The sequence below is a fragment of the Xenopus laevis genome, chromosome 1S (genome assembly GCF_017654675.1).
Source record: "Xenopus laevis strain J_2021 chromosome 1S, Xenopus_laevis_v10.1, whole genome shotgun sequence".
NCBI lineage: Eukaryota > Metazoa > Chordata > Amphibia > Anura > Pipidae > Xenopus > Xenopus laevis.
In genome coordinates, this window is record NC_054372.1 from 98,669,400 (window position 1) to 98,690,358 (window position 20,959).

Sequence of the window (20,959 nt, forward strand, 5' to 3'; positions counted from 1 at the left end):
AGGCGCAGCAATTCCAGGTACATAGAGGCCCAAACAGCCCCCACCAGCCCACTAAATACTGACTTTCTATGGCACCTTATAGCAGCCCCTCTGGCATTTGCCAGAACCCACAGATTGCCAGTCCGGGCCTGACTGTGACATGCCGAGCACGAGTGGCACGCTTGCATGAAGGCGCCAATTGGTGCTCCTGCGTGGATGGTGCCACGCACATGCGCAGATGGCGCTGTGCGGCGCCTAAAAAAGCTTTCTTTATGTTGAATGCGATCGGGAGAGGGGTCTGGCCTAGCCAGTCTGACCCTATTTGTAACAATTTAAGATAAGCAGGTCTCTTGGGAAAACTGTGAGTTGCAGCTTAAAGGGCAATTCACCTTCATTAGCAAAACTGTAATAACACATAAAAACCACAGAAATGTGTTCAAACTTTCATAACCTGCCAAATTTTGTAAAATGAACATGGTAATTAGGGGGTGTGTCCACAAAAATGGACGTGGCAAAAACTGTTCGCTGCTCTACGCGAGGCAAATTTTTTTTTGTCCCTCTTCCTATTTCCAAAATTTTGGGAGGTATAAGAATGAATAATGTAAAAAAAAACGTGGACAGAATATATAATGGTGTAACTAACTAGTGCAAGTCAAGCTAGATTTTAATGACAAAATAGATGCTTGTGACAGAAAACAAGATTTTATAGTACAGGATTCATTCTTTCAATAAAATGAAAGCTCAATTTCACAAAACAGATAAAATATCCATTCTGTGAAGCAACAATGTCAGTCACATTACTGAACCAATAAGAACAAAGCTTATTGCCATATAACAAACAAGATGAGAAGTTGCCAGCTCTGCTCCACATGGCTGCATCATCCCTAAGGCATAGTATGTGGCCTCTAATGTCCCCTCTGCTGCATAGTAATAAACATGAACAAACATTTCCTAAACGGGCTGCTGTTAAACACTACAGCAGGGGTGTCCAAACTTTTTGCAACAAGGGCCAGATTTGGTGAGGTGAAAAAGTGAGGGGGCAGTAATATTTGGGCACATTAGTGAAATGATCTGCCACTTGGTCTATACAACAATAGGGCTAGCTGTCCCAAACGAATATTTTTTAATTATGTTTTCAAATATCTTTGTATTGTGTTCTGATTTAAGAGACTTTGTGGTGGGGAATTTATTTTCTGAACACCAGCAACATATTATTATAATAACCAGCTCCAGGTCTAGCACAGTAACTTATCAGAAGTCTCATTTACCAAAGGGGTGCAAAGTGCAAGTTTTACATGCATATTGCCATGCTTTTTCTCCACTATGTTGTCTCCATTTGCCATATCATTTTCAAGTTATGATGGACACATTTTGCCATGTATTTGTGTCAGAATTGCAATAATATTGGCATCAGCATCTGATTCACATGTCACAAGTCAGTAATGTCACAGCCATGGTCTAAGCCGATGTATTGTTTAATAAAGGCATTTCTAATGAGATTTCCACATCAGTATAGCTTAAAGGAATGACTGCTGGTCCAAGCAGAGCCATTTAATAGACTTCTGGCTCTCTAATTCACCAGCTATCGCCACCACTTTTCATAAATGTAAATATGGACACAATACTCAGCGGTTACTGAAGGGACAGAACTGAGAGCCTAAGTGGCGGTCCTGATTGTCACTTTAAAATATGAGTGGCAAACCAAATCTCAAAACTGCCACTTCTAAGCAAAATACATAAACACTCAGTTCCCTTCAGAAATAATGTAGTTTTTCTTCATATGACCCACATGTATACCATGAATATGAAGAGATTGCGGTGAGGGTACATGGACAAGGTGAATAGTCACAAGCAAGGTGAAAACTCACAATACTGACACGGCGGGCCAATTATTATTAATTTCATGAAGGAGGCTGTGGGCCACTGTAAATTTGAAACCAGGCCGGACTTTGGACATGCCTTTGCTACAGGTTCATAATTGGGAGTTATTACAAATAGCTGAGCGATATAACGCTGCACTGATAATTATTCTAGAGAAAGAAAAGTATGCAAAACATAAATATGATGTGATATGAGGTGATATGGTTATTCTTATTGAAGTAATCTGCTTGTGTGGACATTTTGGTTAAGGGCATTCCTGCTGTTTTGCCATTGTCTTATGATTCATAATCCTGTTTCCCTCTTCTTGTCTAAACCGAGAGGAAGCATGAAGCAGGCCACACCTACCTGCCATGGTGTAACAGAAGTTACTATGCTTGTCTGGCTGCTTTGCCTCAACTAACACAGCAGAATCATTTGATTCACTACCAGCCAAGCAGTTGATCACACTTATTATCTTGCAGCCTAACCCATCATTATAATAGGCCTAATGTCCCTTCAATAATGTCTGACAAACTCTCAGAGTCAGTAATAAGCTTTGTATATGACTGCTCCAATGTCTCCTCCTTACTGTAATCTTGCACCAGTTAGCTTTTAGCAGTCTCTTAATAATGCACTTAGATATAGTTCAACTGCTGCTACATAATAGGTTTAGCCAGAGATGTGGGACTGATTGTGTGCACACACATTCTGTATAGTATGATGTTTAGGTCTTATGAGCAGTCTTCTAGTTAGCTGTAGTTCAACTACTACATAATAGGTTTAGCCACAGATGTGGGACTGATCATGTGCACACACATTCTGTATAATATGATGTGTTGGTCTTATGCAGGGCCAGAACTAGGTGTAGGCAGAAAAGGCACGTGCCTAGGGCGCAAAGTCGAAAGGGGCGCCAGGCACAGTACCTCTTCTGCCGGATTCCCCCTAGTTCGGATCATTGTACCCCCAACTGTGGCTGCAATTCCAGCTGATCACTATCCTCCATACAAGCATACGTGTGCGCTGGTTCGCACACATACGCATGCTTGTTCATGCGCACGCTTGTGGAGGGGAGCAACATAGTCGGCTGGGTTGCCTAGGGCACCCAGCCGACTCGACCCAGCACTGGTCTTATGAACAGTCTCTAGTTAGCTGTAGTTCGACTAATATATAATAGGTTTAGCCACAGATGTGGGACTGATCATGTGCACACACATTCTGTTTAGTATGATGTATAAGTCTTGTGAGTAGTCTCCTAGTTAGCTGTAGTTCAAATACTACCTACTTGGTGTAGCAATACAATTCAGCCACTCCTGAGTACTGTGTGCAAACAAAAGGGGTCAATTTTAGGGGATCATGATTTATTTATATAGTAGCAGCAAGCTGCACAGTGCTTTACATTGATTAATAGCTTACAGGGGTATTATGATGCTGTCCCCTACTATGATGCACTTACCTGCCCAGTGCTTACCTCTATTACATCAGAGTGAGTCGAGGTGGGGAACAACACTAGTGCAGAGAGCACAACTGTGCACATGTCACACGCATGTCACATATCAGAAATGTGACACCCAGAATTAGAAAAGAGCAACTGGGTCTGATTTGTGTCAAAGCACAAACATAATTGTGCAAATTGTACCGCATTGGATGCAATTGTGTCAGGCACATCTCACCCTGGCAACAGCAATTGCACCTGCATTATGGGGAATGTAGTTAAAAAACATGGCAATTGTGGTCATAAATGACCCCTAAAGTCTATGTAGTACAATGTGTAGCCTTGGTGATTAGGGACGTTGTATAATTAATGCCAAATCTAAACTGTGCAGTTCCTTGCCCAGCAGCAATCCAGGTGCATGTCATACAATAATAGAATTTGAAAAACATTATTTTCCTTAGAGTTTAGAATTTTGCAACCATATTAATTTGTTTGGGAAAATTTCACCCATGGGTAGGCTCTGCTCAACCACAAACTGTTTCACTGCTTTTGACAAAGCTGCCATAGCTTCATTAACAAAAAAATGAAGGTGAATTAAGCTGCAAGTCACCTGCTTATCTTAACTTGTTACAATTGTTTCTTTGCTTATCTTAAATTGTTACAAATGTGCACCTGCCACATATTCTGTGATCTTTGCTAAAAGCCAATTACGTTAAAAACTTTGTATCTTTTTCTGGCTGTTCAGTGCAGGAGATTTAAGAGAAAGTAGGGACATTTCAGTAACAATCTGGGACTGTGGGTTGAGCTGTCAAAATTGGGGCTGTCCCATGAAAAACGGGACAGTTGGGAGGTATGACACATAAGTGTGTCTGTTACATGGATGTTATACATTTGTGAGACAGATTGCTTGTTAAAATGTACAGAACGGAGTTTGTAATATACTGACATCCTTTTGTGCACAAACCAAATGTTGTTCTCATTCTTTAATAGAAATAAGCCTTTTGTATATTTTTTGTGAATATGGTCATGAATACTTATATACCATGGGAGACGTTCATTCTGTGTACTAGGGATAATTTTGAATACATAATCTATTTGGGACAAACAGCACCGCATACAGCAGTGCATACACACTACTAGAAGCTAAACTGGGATCTTGAGCTATTCCACATGTTCCTATGTGAGATAAATAATGGGAATGGATATGTGATAAAGTGCATGTTCTGCCATATTGGCCTGTTAAAGTGGCAGGGAATCTATTCTCTGAAGGGTACAATCATTAGTATGAGGCAAATATATATCTCACCTGAAAGCTAAAGACAAATTCATATAAAAAATTTGTGCAATGAAAAAAATGTCACTTCATGCAGGAGTTGGGTGTCAGATAATCGTGGACAGTTAGATCCAATATATCTTATAGAGGGGCTCCTTTTGCCTAGAAAATGTATTAGAGCTCACTCTATTAAAATCACCAGACATTGTGTCTCTTTACATGCAGAATTTGTGCACAAGACAGTTATTTTGTTAGATTTTGTTTGTACTGTATCAGTTATTTGAGTAAGCTCTAATATATCTGACAGGAAAGGAAGCCTCCCTATAAGATATATTGGATCATTCATCTGACACCCAACTACTGCATGAAGACAGAATGAAGAGAAACAGATGCTGAGAGAGGGATAGTGAAGAGAAACTTGATTATTTCACAAATGATGCAGAATATTTAATTGATTGTATTTAGAAAGTTTCTTATTTCAGTGCGATGAAGCGTATATTAAATTTTCATTTTCATGATTGTTCCCCTTTAAGCAACTTGTGTCAAATGAACAAGTGAATGAGAGGCTTTTGGGTGATATAAAGAGCATAGGAGGCAGGGAGATCGGAGCCCGACTGATTGTGTTATTACATACTTCCTGTGGTATATTTATGACTGAGACTAATTTCCGGTAGCTGATCGGGACCTATCCCCCCTCCCTCTCACTCCTGTCTATTTGTATATATTCCCCCTCCCACGAGCCAGTATAAGCTCATCAGCTAGGCGGAGTTGCAGTGAAAGGGGATACTGTCTAGGTTATTATACCCCTCCCCACAGACACGCTGCCAGAGTGATAAAGGTGGTGGATGGGGGAGAGAAGTCCCATACAATAGGACGAGAAGAGAGGATATTTAAAGCATCAGAGGAGCAGACTGGTCACCCTCCCTCCTCCTCCTCCTCCTCCTCCTCCTCCTCTACCTCCATCACAGTCTGTAATATGACAATAAGTTGTTATTGCATACTTGGCATATAACACTGCCTTGCAGCTTCTTTCTGGGATTCCTATGGATATCCACCTGCAGGTAGGTACACTGGCATGGGGTGACGGGAATCTATTGTGCCAGGGGAAAAAAGGTCATCATGTCTGCTGGAAAGTGTTATACCCACAGCCAGCCAGAGTCTGCAAGGGTTTTATTGATTTGGAGTAGCAGCTCCCTCTCCTCTCTTATTACACCACCTATTTTAAGCATCTTCTCTCTAAATTAACACGTGAATGAGAGCTTGTGGGTGATATAAAGAGCCTAGGATTCAGGCTGGTCCTTTATTAAGTGTGAGCTCCTGGACCAGGGAACATGAAGTAAAAATGTTTAATTTTTTTAGCCTGTGATTCCTTTATTCACTGTGCCAAACTCCTTTAGGAGTCTGAGCAGTGCATGCACTAGTGGGAACAATGCAATATTGTTGTAATATATATATCGGGGATTCATATACTGTATATTCAGATATATATTGATATAGATATTAAGTTACTGTAATAAATAATAGCATCATAATATGTAATATTATTAATGTGATAATATTGCATGCCATTTATATAAACACACATAAATATATATATATATATATATATATATATATATATATATATATATATATATATATATATATATATATGATAATTTAATAATTCCCTAATAATAATACTTATTTATCTTTCTGGAATTATCACAATCCAAATGCAATGTATGTTTAACCAATATTTTTGAATAGCAGGGTTGTCCCACCTGTGAACCTCCAGCCTTTGTTTCTAGGTTTCAAAGTTGTAGCTGGACTATTAAGTGCAGGCTCTGGTCGGTTTGATCTGTCAGTTTGAGTGGCACAGGGTGATAAATATAGACTGTTGGACCTTGGTTTATCCTAAACCATATGGGAGACATTTAATTCATTATCCCTCTGGAATGATTTCCCCATTATATTGCAGTTAATGCTTTTGTCTCTATGTATCCAGGAGTTGCAGGGTAAAGGTCGAGAGATGCCTTTTTTAAAAAAAAAAAAAATTGAATTTAGTCTGAATTTAAATTAATATTATATGTGATGTTGTGTATGTACATTACACAGTAGCCTAGGAAAATTGTTTGAAGTGTGAGGAGACAATTTTCCTGCTACAAAATAGCCCCCAGTGCTTGCTGGTGATAAGATTACTAAATGAGTCATAAAAAGTGTTTTTATTGATTTTATTTGCAGAATTTTAGTTTTGGAATCAAATCAATTTTAATATTGTTGAATTCAGTCAGAGTGCTGGTTTTGACCTTGTGCAGATATTTAGAAATATTATGAGTGATATAGGTAAGGTCCTGCTGCTGACAACATACTATTTCTGCTTGCTAGCTGGATCTTATTGTGTGGTAGTTCTGGAAAATACAACTATTGTCCCACTGCTTGAATGCTTTTTTCCCAAAGGAATTTCCCGTTTTTCTTGGACCATGCATCAGTCGTCTGATTCATACAGGCAGTATACAGGCGGGCTACACTAGTGTTCTAAAGCAAAGCATTAAGTTAAGAAATCACTCCTGTAACCAACACGAGTGCAATAAATCATGTTTCTTTCCAGAAATATGACTAGCATGTGGTGATTAAATGAAGCATAGTATGTTTTCAACTTCTTTCCTATACTTGGAGTCTTCAGAGTCGATCAAGATCAGGCAATCCCAGGCAAAATGGTGTGCACCTTTTCTTGAGCGGGCCCCATTAATAGGTGTTTTAGAACATTGCACTACAGCTAATCAGCTATATCCATGAGTAATGAAACCATCCCTGAACAAACTGGGGTTTAGTCTGATCGTCATTTTTATATTCGTACATATCAAATAATTACACATGTTTGATCTGCACCTATAGATTTGGCATTTGGACTAGGGATGTCGCGGACTGTTCGCCCGCGAACTAATTTGCGCGAACATCGGCTGTTCGCGTCCGCCGAATGTTCGCGAACGTCGCGCGACGTTCGCCAATTTGGGTTCGCCTTAGCTGGCGCTTATTTTTGACCTCTCACCCCAGACCAGCAGATACATGGCAGCCAATCAGGAAGCTCTCCCTCCTGGACCACCCCCACACCCCCTGGACCACTCCCCTTCCATATATAAACTGAAGCCCTGCAGCGTTTTTTCATTCTGCCTGTGTGTGCTTGGAAGAGCTAGTGTAGGGAGAGAGCAGGGATTTGAGGGACAGTGAGTTTAGGTTAGTTAGCTTTGCTGACTAGTAATCTACCTTCTACTGCAGTGCTCTGTATGTAGCTGCTGTGGGCACTGCTTCTGATCTCATCTGCTGACTGCTGTAATAACCCAATAGTCCTTGTAAGGACTGCTTTTATTTTCTTTTTTGTTTTTTACTTTGCTACTATAAGAGCCCAGTGCTATTAGTCTAGCTGTGTTGGGGAGTGGGACTGGTGTGCTGCTCCTAGTAGTTCAGCACCAACCAGAGTAATTTTTTTTAATATATATATATTTTTTTTTATTTTACTTATCTTACTGTTCTTTAACGTGTCCAGTGCTGTTTGCTGTTCTTCATAGTAGTGCACCAATAGTAGTGCACTTGCAGGCATTGTTTGCCCAGTGTGTTCTTCAAACAACTGCCACCTAGCTGTGTGAGCTTTTTCACATTCTGTCTAAATATCAATAATAATACCGTCTCCAGAAACACCACCTGAGTGACGTTTTTCAAGCAACAATAATATATTCCGTATCCACTGCTGTAGTGTATACGTTGACCTTGCAGGCATTGTTTGCCCAGTGTGTTCTTCAAACAACTGCCACCTAGCTGTGTGAGCTTTTTCACATTCTGTCTAAATATCAATAATAATACCGTCTCCAGAAACACCACCTGAGTGACGTTTTCCAAGCAGCAATAATATATTCCGTATCCACTGCTGTAGTGTATACGTTGCCCTTGCAGGCATTGTTTGCCCAGTGTGTTCTTCAAACAACTGCCACCTAGCTGTGTGAGCTTTTTCACATTCTGTCTAAATATCAATAATAATACCGTCTCCAGAAACACCACCTGAGTGACATTTTTCAAGCAGCAATAATATATTCCGTATCCACTGCTGTAGTGTATACGTTGACCTTGCAGGCATTGTTTGCCCAGTGTGTTCTTCAAACAACTGCCACCTAGCTGTGTGAGCTTTTTCACATTCTGTCTAAATAACAATAATAATTCCGTGTCCGTAAACATCACCTGAGTGATGTTTTTACAGCAGCAATAATATATTCCGTATCCACTACTGTATACGTTGCCCTTGCAGGCATTGTTTGCCCAGTCTTTAACCAAGTGCCACCTAGCTGTGTGAGCTTTTTCACATTCCGTGTCCAGAAACATCACCTGAGTGACGTAGTGTGATTTCTGCCCTTTACAGCACAAAACGCAGCGCTGTGTCAACAATGTATTTTTCAGATACATTTTTGCCCTTGATCCCCCTCTGGCATGCCACTGTCCAGGTCGTTGCACCCTTTAAACAACTTTAAAATCATTTTTCTGGCCAGAAATGTCTTTTCTAGCTTTTAAAATTCGCCTTCCCATTGAAGTCTATGGGGTTCGCGACGTTCGCGAACCGTTCGCATTTTTGGACGCAAGTTCGCGAATATGTTCGTGAACATTTTTTCCGCCGTTCGCTACATCCCTAATTTGGACTGGAGTCAGGAGAAAATCAGAAATGAATGACAGGCAACGCGTAATACTTTTTTTTATACAAACCTAGGCCAATGTTTATAATTTTCCAAAGCTAAATAATGGTATTTAAAAAAATAAACCAGGCTCATTTTATTACCCTAGGGCACATAATTTTAGCAGGACAAAATCTAATTGTGAAAAGTCCAGTCTGTATTTCTGAAGTGACACGGGGTAGTTTGGAAACCATGTACTGTACCAGCTTATGGGGCTCACTTCTGTTGCCTGCTAATAGCTATAACATTAACTAGTAATGGTGTATATATCAGATATGGTTAAGTAAGCTAGTTTGCCTTGTGCATCCATACTTACATTCTGCTAAAGTTACACTGGTGGCAAAGTTACAAGGGGTAGTCCACCTTTAAATTAACATTTACTATGATGTAGAGAGTGATATTGAGTCTCTTTTTCCATTGGTCTTCTTTTTTGTATTTATTTTGTGTTAGATGAACAGGAGAGGGCCTGAATATAAAGATAATTATATAGTAAAATTGTATAGCCTTAGAGAGCAATGTTTTGCGAATGTTCAGCAAAGCAGGTCAGATTGGTTCATCACTACTGGAGAGTACTACCTGCTGATTGGTTGATGTAGGTTCTGTAGAAAACTTAACACCCTAAATTTAGTCAGTGAATTGCTGGTTCTCCATGCCATTTTACACACCTATGTTATTCAGTCTAGTACCTTCTTTTTTCCCAGAATTGTTGTACCTGGCTACATTAGCACCAATATTCATTATACAGTTATATTCTGAGACGATTTGCTATTGGTCTCCTTTTTTCATTTTCTTTAGTACTGTATTTTCTTTAGCAGCTCTACAGTCTAGAATTTTAGCAACTATCTTGTTGCTAGGGTTCAAGTTACCCCTGCTGCCGGATAGTGGTTTGAATAAGAAGCTCGATGAGGGCTTAGAAAGATAAGTAATAAAAGGTAACAATTACAATACAGTTGTAGCTTCACAGAGCAGTATATTTTTAGCTGCTGGGGTTAGTGTCCCCCATTTATAAACTGCAAATTCTGTAATATAATAAAAGTTAACTTACAGGTGAACCACCCCTGCCATGTTGTGGTCTGTTCTCTTCAGTTCAGTTATATTTGCCATGGGAAAAGAGACAGATCAGCAAAGAGGACTACTGTAAATTAAACAAAGAGTGCAATATGTGTTAACAGTTTAAAAGTTTTGTGTCTTACATTACATAGCTCTCATGTGTGCAATAATAAATGCACACACCCAGAACCTGTATTTAATCGATTTGCATTTTCTTAGCAGCTTTTCTTTTTTTATAGCTTTTGAAATGTTTCCCTTCTTATATGCCTTTTTTCATCCTGAAAATGTACAGTATATGATAACTTTCTGCATATTGTATCTAACACTAGTAACTAAAAAAGTGGAGCTTCAATTTTATTGTTATTATTACTGTTGACCTATTTCAAATGGTTGCACATACATCATACTAAAAATTACTATAAATGTGAATAATCCACTTTAAGCCTTCGTGTTTACAGTATAACACTTAATGCAAATAAGTTCGAACACACATCAAAATATGATATTGCAGCACTTCGATATTGTGATGTGTGGCTTGTTTATTGGAATGTGATTAACTGTAATATTTCAGGCTTTTCCCTTTGGGTTTAGAGGTGTCAGTATAATTTTACAATCTCTGCCAGATCTGAAACAAATGATATAAGTGCATTATGCTACCAAATTCTATTAGAAAACAAAATGGTGCATAGAGATAGAGGCAATTCATTCCTTTGGGGCAGAAGTCAAGATATGAGTTACTCTTTAATTTTTTGAAGCGAGAAATGCTTTATATTACCTGCAGAGATGGGGGGCCCGGCTAATCAAGTAAGTATGGCGTGGCCAGCCCCCCTTACCCTCGGGGCCCCCTACAACTCTCCCCCCTGTCCCCCCCTGATGGCTGCCCTGAGTATAATAAAAACAAATAATATTAATAACAACAGCAGTCAGTTTGAATTGAGTACCTCTGTTATAGATAGGCTAGAGGAAAGAAACAAATGCCAACTCATATGCTTACTGTGAAATTCATGTAATGGCAAAAAATTTGCGAAACTCATTGAAGTCAATGGGCGTCAAAATTATTTTGACGCGTCAATTTCGACACTTGCGAAATTATATGCACACCTATTTTATCCAAATGGGCGTCCTGGATGCAGGTATAGTCCCTGAAAAGTTTTGTTGCTTTCCATTTCCAAATGAGGTTATGAAATGTACTTTTTTTTATAGTTTATAAATTATCCACTAGAAGGAAAATATTTTGTCCCAAGGACTCACCACATGTAAGAGGAGGCCCAGGTTCACTGCCCTGAGCCTGAGAGAAAACCACCATTTGAATGAATGAGCAATCCTTCAGTAAAGTCTCAAATTTATTGACATACAAGAAGCATGAACATCCCTACACCTTTTGTGTACTCACAACACTTCACAGGCTAATGATTCTTTCATTAGGTAAAAACATGTTTTGAATGGAGATTCTCTTTAAATGACTGAAAAACAAACTATTTATGGCCAGTCCCCCCTACAAGTTTTAAAAAAAACACTGGTGGACAGGGCCCCCATAAAAGTTAAAAAAAACAGTGGTGGCCCGAGCACCCCCCCCCAACAAATTGAAAAAAACATTGGTGGCCAGGGTCCCCAGCTTCATGCTTAGTTGAGGGTCAGTTGTCCCCCCCTGGTGGTGGCCCTGATTACCTGTCATTTATAAAGACTGATGGCAAAATGTATTAGAGTCCCACTGACTACTTGGCAAGGTGACTTACCCCTTTCAATTGTTTGAACATTATACCTTATTATATAACAAAAATGTGGCATGACCTTGTACATTTGTATAATCACAATCATCATTTATTCATATTGTACCAGCAAATTATGCAGCAATTTTTAACAATATAACAAACAGTGACGTTAAGGGGTAGTTTACCTTTAAGTTGACGTTTAGTCTTACCAACTTTTTGGTATTCATTTTTTATTTGTTGTAGTTTTTAACTAATTTGCCTTGTTCGTCTTTCTTCATGCAGCTTTTAAATGCTCCCTATATTGAGGGGAGGGAAGAGAAAACCCCCACCTCTCCTAAAGAGTTAGCTAGGGTATTATGGATTACATGGTACCCTCTGCAGTGGTGCTGCTGCAGTTAAACGCCATAATGTGTGCACAAAAATTTTGGCCAGAAATAGGATTCAAGGACTCTCTAAAAGGGTATATCCATAATATCACTCTCTACATCATACTTAGTTTAAAGGTGAACACCCGCTTTAATAAACTACCAAACAAGGACTGCAGTTTACAGTCTGGGGAAGAAACAGCTAGTTATGCAAAGCTTTACAACATTACTATAATATTATAATTATATAGAAGTAGAGCATGAATAGCTGTTAAAAGGCATTATACTAGGCTCTTAAACTAGAATGATTTAAAAGGAATTGCTACTATCCTAGATAGCTGCTGCAGTTAAATGCCATAATGTGTGCACAAAAATTATGGCCAGAAATAGGATTCAAGGATTATTCTGCCTCAGTCTTAGGAGCTATCACAGATTCCTACTTCTATTTTTGATTTATGGAGTGTACTTGGAGCCACGCGCCTGCAACCTGCTTAGTTGGCAGTTGCTCAGTCTTATATGCAAGTTCTAAATAGTGAGAATAGGAGTGATGGCAAAAATGACTGCATATTGTTTCATGTCAGTGATAGCACAATGTTGTTTAATAAAATTGGAATTTTGCCATTTTTTACAAACTCTGTGGATATATGTTCAGCATGTTGGGATATATGAGCAGTTATTGAATAAAACAGCATTGTGCTAAGTCAAATGTGGCAATGTGGATTATTTTTTTATTGTTCACAGGCATACAATTCAATGAAATCTGTTCAAGCAGCAAATAACTTTTCTGGGCACTATTTGGGCTGCAGCGCCATATTTCCTTTTTTGGCACCCCTAGGCCGCCTGGGGCTTAGAACCTGCCTGCAAACGCGAGCACGTCCCCCCCCCCACCCACGAGCACGTGCATTCATTCGGCTCCCCAGTGCTCCTCTAGATGCAGTGGGGTGGATACTGGTTGCTGCCCCTCAAATTTTCTTCTGAAGCATTACTGTTATAATATAATGGAATATTAGAGCCACTGACGTACACATTCTTCTTACACAACACCGAAAACCTGTACAAACCACATTTTCACATGTATCTGGCTTTTTTGTTTGTTGACCCGTGTATCTCAAGTGGCCACATTACATGAATGGAGAAAAAAAGCTACAAAATCATTAGTAGGGATGTAGCGAACGGCGGAAAAAATGTTCGCGAACATATTCCCGAACTTGCGTCCAAAAATGCGAACGGTTCGCGAACGTCGCGAACCCCATAGACTTCAATGGGAAGGCGAATTTTAAAAGTTAGAAAAGACATTTCTGGCCAGAAAAATGATTTTAAAGTTGTTTAAAGGGTGCAACGACCTGGACAGTGGCATGCCAGAGGGGGATCAAGGGCAAAAATGTATCTGAAAAATACATTGTTGACACAGCGCTGCGTTTTGTGCTGTAAAGGGCAGAAATCACACTACGTCACTCAGGTGATGTTTCTGGACACGGAATGTGAAAAAGCTCACACAGCTAGGTGGCACTTGGTTAAAGACTGGGCAAACAATGCCTGCAAGGGCAACGTATACAGTAGTGGATACGGAATATATTATTGCTGCTGTAAAAACATCACTCAGGTGATGTTTACGGACACGGAATTATTATTGTTATTTAGACAGAATGTGAAAAAGCTCACACAGCTAGGTGGCAGTTGTTTGAAGAACACACTGGGCAAACAATGCCTGCAAGGTCAACGTATACACTACAGCAGTGGATACGGAATATATTATTGCTGCTTGAAAAACGTCACTCAGGTGGTGTTTCTGGAGACGGTATTATTATTGATATTTAGACAGAATGTGAAAAAGCTCACACAGCTAGGTGGCAGTTGTTTGAAGAACACACTGGGCAAACAATGCCTGCAAGTGCACTACTATTGGTGCACTACTATGAAGAACAGCAAACAGCACTGGACACGTTAAAGAACAGTAAGATAAGTAAAATAAAAAAATATATATAAAAAAAAAAATTACTCTGGTTGGTGCTGAACTACTAGGAGCAGCACACCAGTCCCACTCCCCAACACAGCTAGACTAATAGCACTGGGCTCTTATAGTAGCAAAGTAAAAAACAAAAAAGAAAATAAAAGCAGTCCTTACAAGGACTATTGGGTTATTACAGCAGTCAGCAGATGAGATCAGAAGCAGTGCCCACAGCAGCTACATACAGAGCACTGCAGTAGAAGGTAGATTACTAGTCAGCAAAGCTAACTAACCTAAACTCACTGTCCCTCAAATCCCTGCAGAGTTCTGTCCCTACAATACAGAGCAGTATCAAGTAGATTACTAGCCAGCAAAGTTACTATCAACTGTCCCTCAAATCACTAAACAGCTCTCTCCCTACACTAGCTCTTCCAAGCACACACAGGCAGAATGAAAAAACGCTGCAGGGCTTCAGTTTATATATGGAAGGGGAGTGGTCCAGGGGGTGTGGGGGTGGTCCAGGAGGGAGAGCTTCCTGATTGGCTGCCATGTATCTGCTGGTCTGGGATGAGAGGTCAAAAATAAGCGCCAGCTAAGGCGAACCCAAATTGGCGAACGTCGCGCGACGTTCGCGAACATTCGGCGGACGCGAACAGCCGATGTTCGCGCGAATTAGTTCGCGGGCGAACAGTCCGCGACATCCCTAATCATTAGACACAAATACTTGAAACAAAAAGCATAATGTACACTTCTGTGTGCAGCTTTTGCCGCAGCCCAGTTCTCATGATGCTATGCATACTTTTTACATGCCCCTTTTAAATTACTATTATCTGCTGCCGTATCATATTTGCTATAATTAGGGTTTCATGTACAGGTATAGTTTAATTTTGATATGCATTTTAAGCTGGCTTTGTTGGTGTTGTGATTAAATTCTGTCCCTGGTTGCTTTGTGTGTGTTATTATAAAGAGTACACTATTCCAATTGTGCCTGATTATGAATTCAATGTGCCCTTATGCAGTAATCATACAAACCATGGGTTGTAGGAGTTTGCTCACATGGTTCACATAATAATAATAAGTAACTGAAGCTAATGCAACTACATCAAATTTGCTATTATGGCCTTGGGTGTTTGTAGTTTTTCTTCCCTTCTTTGTGCTTTTTTACCTAAAGGAAAACTAACACCAAATAAAGAAAGTAATTAGTATAAAATTACATACTGTTGCCCTGTACTGGTAAAAGTTGTGAGTTTGCATCTGAAAGACTAATATAGTTGATATACAATCTGCCTTTTCTGTTTTTTCCAACTTGAATGGCTGCCCCCATGGCTACACAGCAGCTTATTTATATAAACTATAGTAGTTTTAATGAAGCAAACATGGAAATATTACCAGTGCAGGTCAACACTACATTATATTTTTTTACTGCTTTGATACACTTTCACTTTTTGGTGTTACTTTTCCTTTAAACATTTTGTGCATTTTTTTTCTCTGTGTTTATGCAGTTACATGTTCCATAGAAATTGTCTGACTTTTTGTTTCAAATCTTTGAAAGAAGAAAAACCTAATGATAAATATAGGTAGAATTGCCGTATTTTAAATACTGAACTTACTGCACCAGTCTAAAGTTTCAGAATCTTCAAAGCAGTTATGAATCAGGCCTTGAACCTGGTGCTCAGGGGGGCTCACCATCTTGGATTTGGAGTATTAATAATAGGTTCTGATGCAAATTGCACTGGTTTCTGAGCTGTCATATAATGAGAATTTCATACCTCCCAACATTTGAAAAAGCTAAAGAGGGACAAAAACATTTTTGACCAGAGCCATTTTATAGCCACTCCCCTTATTTACAATTTCCATTTGACAAAATCCACTTTTTCAAGCTGATTACAATGAAGCTGTGGTGTTCTCTGGTATATATACAACATTCAGCTCATAGGTCAAATGACCAATAAAAAGGAATATCAATATATATATATGGTGCAAAAAATGTGTGGGAATGCAAATTAATGGAAACTTTAAATTCTCTGGAGATGGGACTAAACCTGGGCCTTGAATGTATGGCTAATTATGTGGACTAAGAAAGGACTGCACCAGGTCAGAAATACCAACATGTCTGGATATGGACTAAGAGATCATATGGAATTCCTTTGATTCTACACTACAATAATTCAGCCCTAATTTATACTCAGCCTATTTGACCCACATTACCTTGTATCTTATCTGCAGATCCCATCGTAAATGACACCTCACACATACATTGATATTCCTTTTTGTTTGACCTATGAGTTGAATGTTGTGTGTATATATACACACTTGATTGCGAGCCGAAACGTTAGTTGCTTTTTGTTACCTAAATAAACACCTTTATTCGATTCCTGAGAGTGCGAGCTTCTTCATATATATATATATATATATATATATATATATATATATATATATATATATATATATATATATATATATATATATATATATATATATATATATATATACCAGAGAACACCACAGCTTCATTGTAATCAGCTTGAATAAGGAACTAAAATTTTCTGAAAGCTTGCTATGATTATATTAGTTAGCCAATAAAAAAGGTATCACCTTTATGCCACTTTTGTTATTTGACTTAAACATTTAATTCTGTATAGTTTCTATCTTACTCTATACGTGGGAATCTATCCCTGAAGCATTTCCGGCAATCTGCTCATCTAAAAGAAAAGCAATTATGCATTAGTAAAATTTACAAAAAACAAGCCATATTGAATTCTTCATTTAACCCTTTCGAGTAACGAGATTGAAGGAGCCACATCCAATAACATTCTCTCTGCAAGAGAGTTTTCTTTCTATCAATGCCTGGTTTAAAGGAAACTTTCTTTAGCATCTGCCCTCTAAAGGTGGCCATGCATGGGCCGATAAAAGCTGCCGACAGACCAAGTCGGCAGCTTATTGGCCCGTGTATGGGGGCCCCCGACGGGCTTCCCCGATCGAGATCTGGCCAAAAGTCGGCCAGATCTCGATCGGATGGGACTAAAAATCCCGTTGGATCGCGGCCGCATCTGTTCGTTGATGCAGTCCCGCGATCCGACCGCCCGTTCCCGTTCCTAGGGCACAACGATCGGATCAGCCGATATTGCCCACCTCAAGGTGGGCAAATCAGAGAGAGATTAGCTCATTTGGCGACATCGCCAAACGAGCGGATCTCTCTGTGTATGGCCACCTTAAGTTGGGATAGCTGGTGTTCATCATCATGGGTAAAAAAGTGTTTTGCCAGCAAAGATTCATCCGATTTATCCGTTTGTTCATCCATTTTTTTAAAACGTGACTGTGTGGCTGGAGGTAAAGGGTGACAGGTCGATTTATGCTTGCTGAGCTGTAATTTCAGGGCCCTACTTGTCTGACCCACGTACACCAAGCCACACGGACACTTGATACAGTACACAGGTTTTTCTGCCGTCTACACTTTTGAGACAATGGTAATGGTCGATATCAATAGACTAATTAAATGGTAAAACCAAATGTCAGCATATTGGTACTATTCAAGCTTATATTTCTCAGGCTGAAGCTAATGCACTGTGATCATTGCAAAAAAATACAGATATCTTCATTACCAAGGCCGACAAAGTGGGAGGCACAGTGATAATGAACAAATGTATGGAAGCTGCACTCAACTTTGTAACACATCACACTATATGAAACTCAATGGGGATCCCTCAGCAAAATTTAAAAATGAGTTAAATATTTTTCTTAATGCTGCTGTAATGGAGGAGGTTCTTTCAGAGGAAATTCTCCAATTATTATTTGAAAAATATCCAAGTGTCATATATGTACTTTTTACCTAAGGTACATAAGACCTTGGACAAGTCCCCGGGTAGACCCATTGTTTCCAATGTTGGGTTCATATGGCAACCCCCTGCTATCTATATCTATACCTTCATTTCTTTCCAATTGTGACTATAATCAATATATACATGAGTATATGAGATATGTGGATGACACTTTTTTCATATGGCCTGGGACCATGGATAGGCTACGATAGGACACGTTGCGTACTGCAATAAAATGTAGCAAGGGCTCACCCTTCCAGCATTTACCTGTGTGCCAGTGATTTTTGTTTCTCCATATTGGTGTCTTCAGAGGTACAGATCTTCATTGCTGAAGGACTGGTGTTGCCTTGGTCTGGTACAGACTCTCAACACTTAGGGGTTATTTATTAAAGTCAGAATTTTTCTGGTCGGAGTTTTAAATGGGAAAACATAATTTATTCATTGAAAAAAAACCTAAAATTTTATTATACCCTGAGGCTGCTAAAAGTTCTTATAAAAAATACTCCATCTGAAACCTGCCGAGGTAATGTAGATCAATGGCAGATAGGGATGTCGCGGACTGTTCGCCCGTGAACTAATTCGCGCGAACATCGGCTGTTCGCGTCCGGCGAATGTTCGCGAACGTCGCTCGACGTTCGCCAATTTGGGTTCGCCTTAGCTGCCGCTTATTTTTGACCTCTCACCCCAGACCAGCAGATACATGGCAGCCAATCAGGAAGCTCACCCTCCTGGACCACCCCCACACCCCCTGGACCACTCCCCTTCCATATATAAACTGAAGCCCTGCAGCGTTTTTTCATTCTGCCTGTGTGTGCTTGGAAGAGCTAGTGTAGGGAGAGAGCTGTTTAGTGATTTGAGGGACAGTTAGCTGGCTAGTAATCTACTTGATACTGCTCTGTATTGTAGGGACAGAACTCTGCAGGGATTTGAGGGACAGTGAGTTTAGGTTAGTTAGCTTTGCTGACTAGTAATCTACCTTCTACTGCAGTGCTCTGTATGTAGCTGCTGTGGGCACTGATCTCTTCTGATCTCATCTGCTGACTGCTGTAATAACCCAATAGTCCTTGTAAGGACTGCTTTTATTTTCTTTTTTGTTTTTTTACTTTGCTACTATAAGAGCCCAGTGCTATTAGTCTAGTTGTGTTGGGGAGTGGGACTGGTGTGCTGCTTCTAGTAGTTCAGCACCAACCAGAGTAATTTTTTTTTTTTTTTTAATATATATATATATTTTTTTATTTTACTTATCTTACTGTTCTTTAACGTGTCCAGTGCTGTTTGCTGTTCTTCATAGTACTGCACCAATAGTAGTGCACTTGCAGGCATTGTTTGCCCAGTGTGTTCTTCAAACAATTGCCACCTAGCTGTGTGAGCTTTTTCACATTCTGTCTAAATATCAATAATAATACGGTCTCCAGAAACACCACCTGAGTGACGTTTTTCAAGCAGCAATAATATATTCCGTATCCACTACTGTAGTATATACGTTGACCTTGCAGGCATTGTTTGCCCAGTGTGTTCTTCAAACGACTGCCACCTAGCTGTGTGAGCTTTTTCACATTCTGTCTAAATATCAATAATAATACGGTCTCCAGAAACACCACCTGAGTGACATTTTTCAAGCAGCAATAATATATTCCGTATCCACTGCTGTAGTGTATACGTTGACCTTGCAGGCATTGTTTGCCCAGTGTGTTCTTCAAACAACTGCCACCTAGCTGTGTGAGCTTTTTCACATTCTGTCTAAATATCAATAATAATACCGTCTCCAGAAACACCACCTGAGTGACGTTTTTCAAGCAGCAATAATATATTCCGTATCCACTGCTGTAGTGTATACGTTGACCTTGCAGGCATTGTTTGCCCAGTGTGTTCTTCAAACAACTGCCACCTAGCTGTGTGAGTTTTTTCACATTCTGTCTAAATATCAATAATAATACCGTCTCCAGAAACATCACCTGAGTTGTTGTTGTTTTAAAAAAAATGCCAGGCAAAGGCAGGCCGCCACGCAGAGGCACTAGGGGCCGTGCTGCTATGCTATCCTGTGGCCCTAGGAAATTGCCCAGTTTTACAAAGGCAATTACCCTGAACTCCCAAAATGCTGAAGAGGTAGTTGACTGGCTTACACAGCACACCCCATCCTCTACCGTTTCTAACTTTGCCACAACATCCTCATCCTCCTCTGCTATGGGCACCCCACGTAACACTTCCTCCACCACCGGCGCCCCTTCTTCACTGGAGTCAGAGGAGTTATTTACACATGAGTTTCTTGAACTGAGTGATGCGCAACCATTATTGGCAGAAGAAGATGAAGGAGATGAGGACGTTACACCAGATATAATTCTGGCAGACAACACAACAGAGATGGACATAATGAGTGATGAGGAGGTCCCCGCTGCTGCTTCCTTCTGTGAGCTGTTAGAAGAAATTGATGCATCTGAGGAGAATGATGATGAGGAGATTGATGTTTTGTGGGTGCCCAGTAGAAGAGAGCAAGAGGAGGATAGTTCAGATGGAGAGACGGAGAGTCAGAGAGGCAGGAGGAGAATAAGACTTAGAAGAAGCAGGGAGGACAGCTCGCAGGGAACAGTAGGGCAACAACATGTATCGGCACCTGTGGTCAGCTGGCCAACGCACCCGCCATTGCCGCCATCTTCTACTGTTACCGCCAGATTGCCAGCTTCAAAAAGGTCAGCAGTGTGGGATTTTTTTAATGTGTGTGCCTCTGACAAAAGCGTTGTAATTTGCAATGAGTGCAGTCAGAAACTGAGTCTTGGGAAGCCCAACACCCACATAGGTACAACTTCTATGCGAAGGCACATGAACGG

The 20,959-nt window shown here is 40.0% G+C and overlaps 1 protein-coding gene across 2 annotated transcripts in view; it reads left to right on the forward strand.

Moving 5' to 3' along the window:
* Positions 1 to 5,333: 5,333 nt before the first annotated feature.
* The window catches only part of LOC108703734 (uncharacterized protein KIAA1958), a 60,878-nt gene continuing 45,252 nt past the window's right edge, over positions 5,334 to 20,959 (forward strand). For both annotated transcript variants that reach the window (XM_018239962.2, XM_018239961.2), the window contains exon 1: positions 5,334 to 5,605. The gene's annotated coding sequence lies outside the window, so the exon portion shown is untranslated. The remainder of the gene's footprint in view (positions 5,606 to 20,959) is intronic.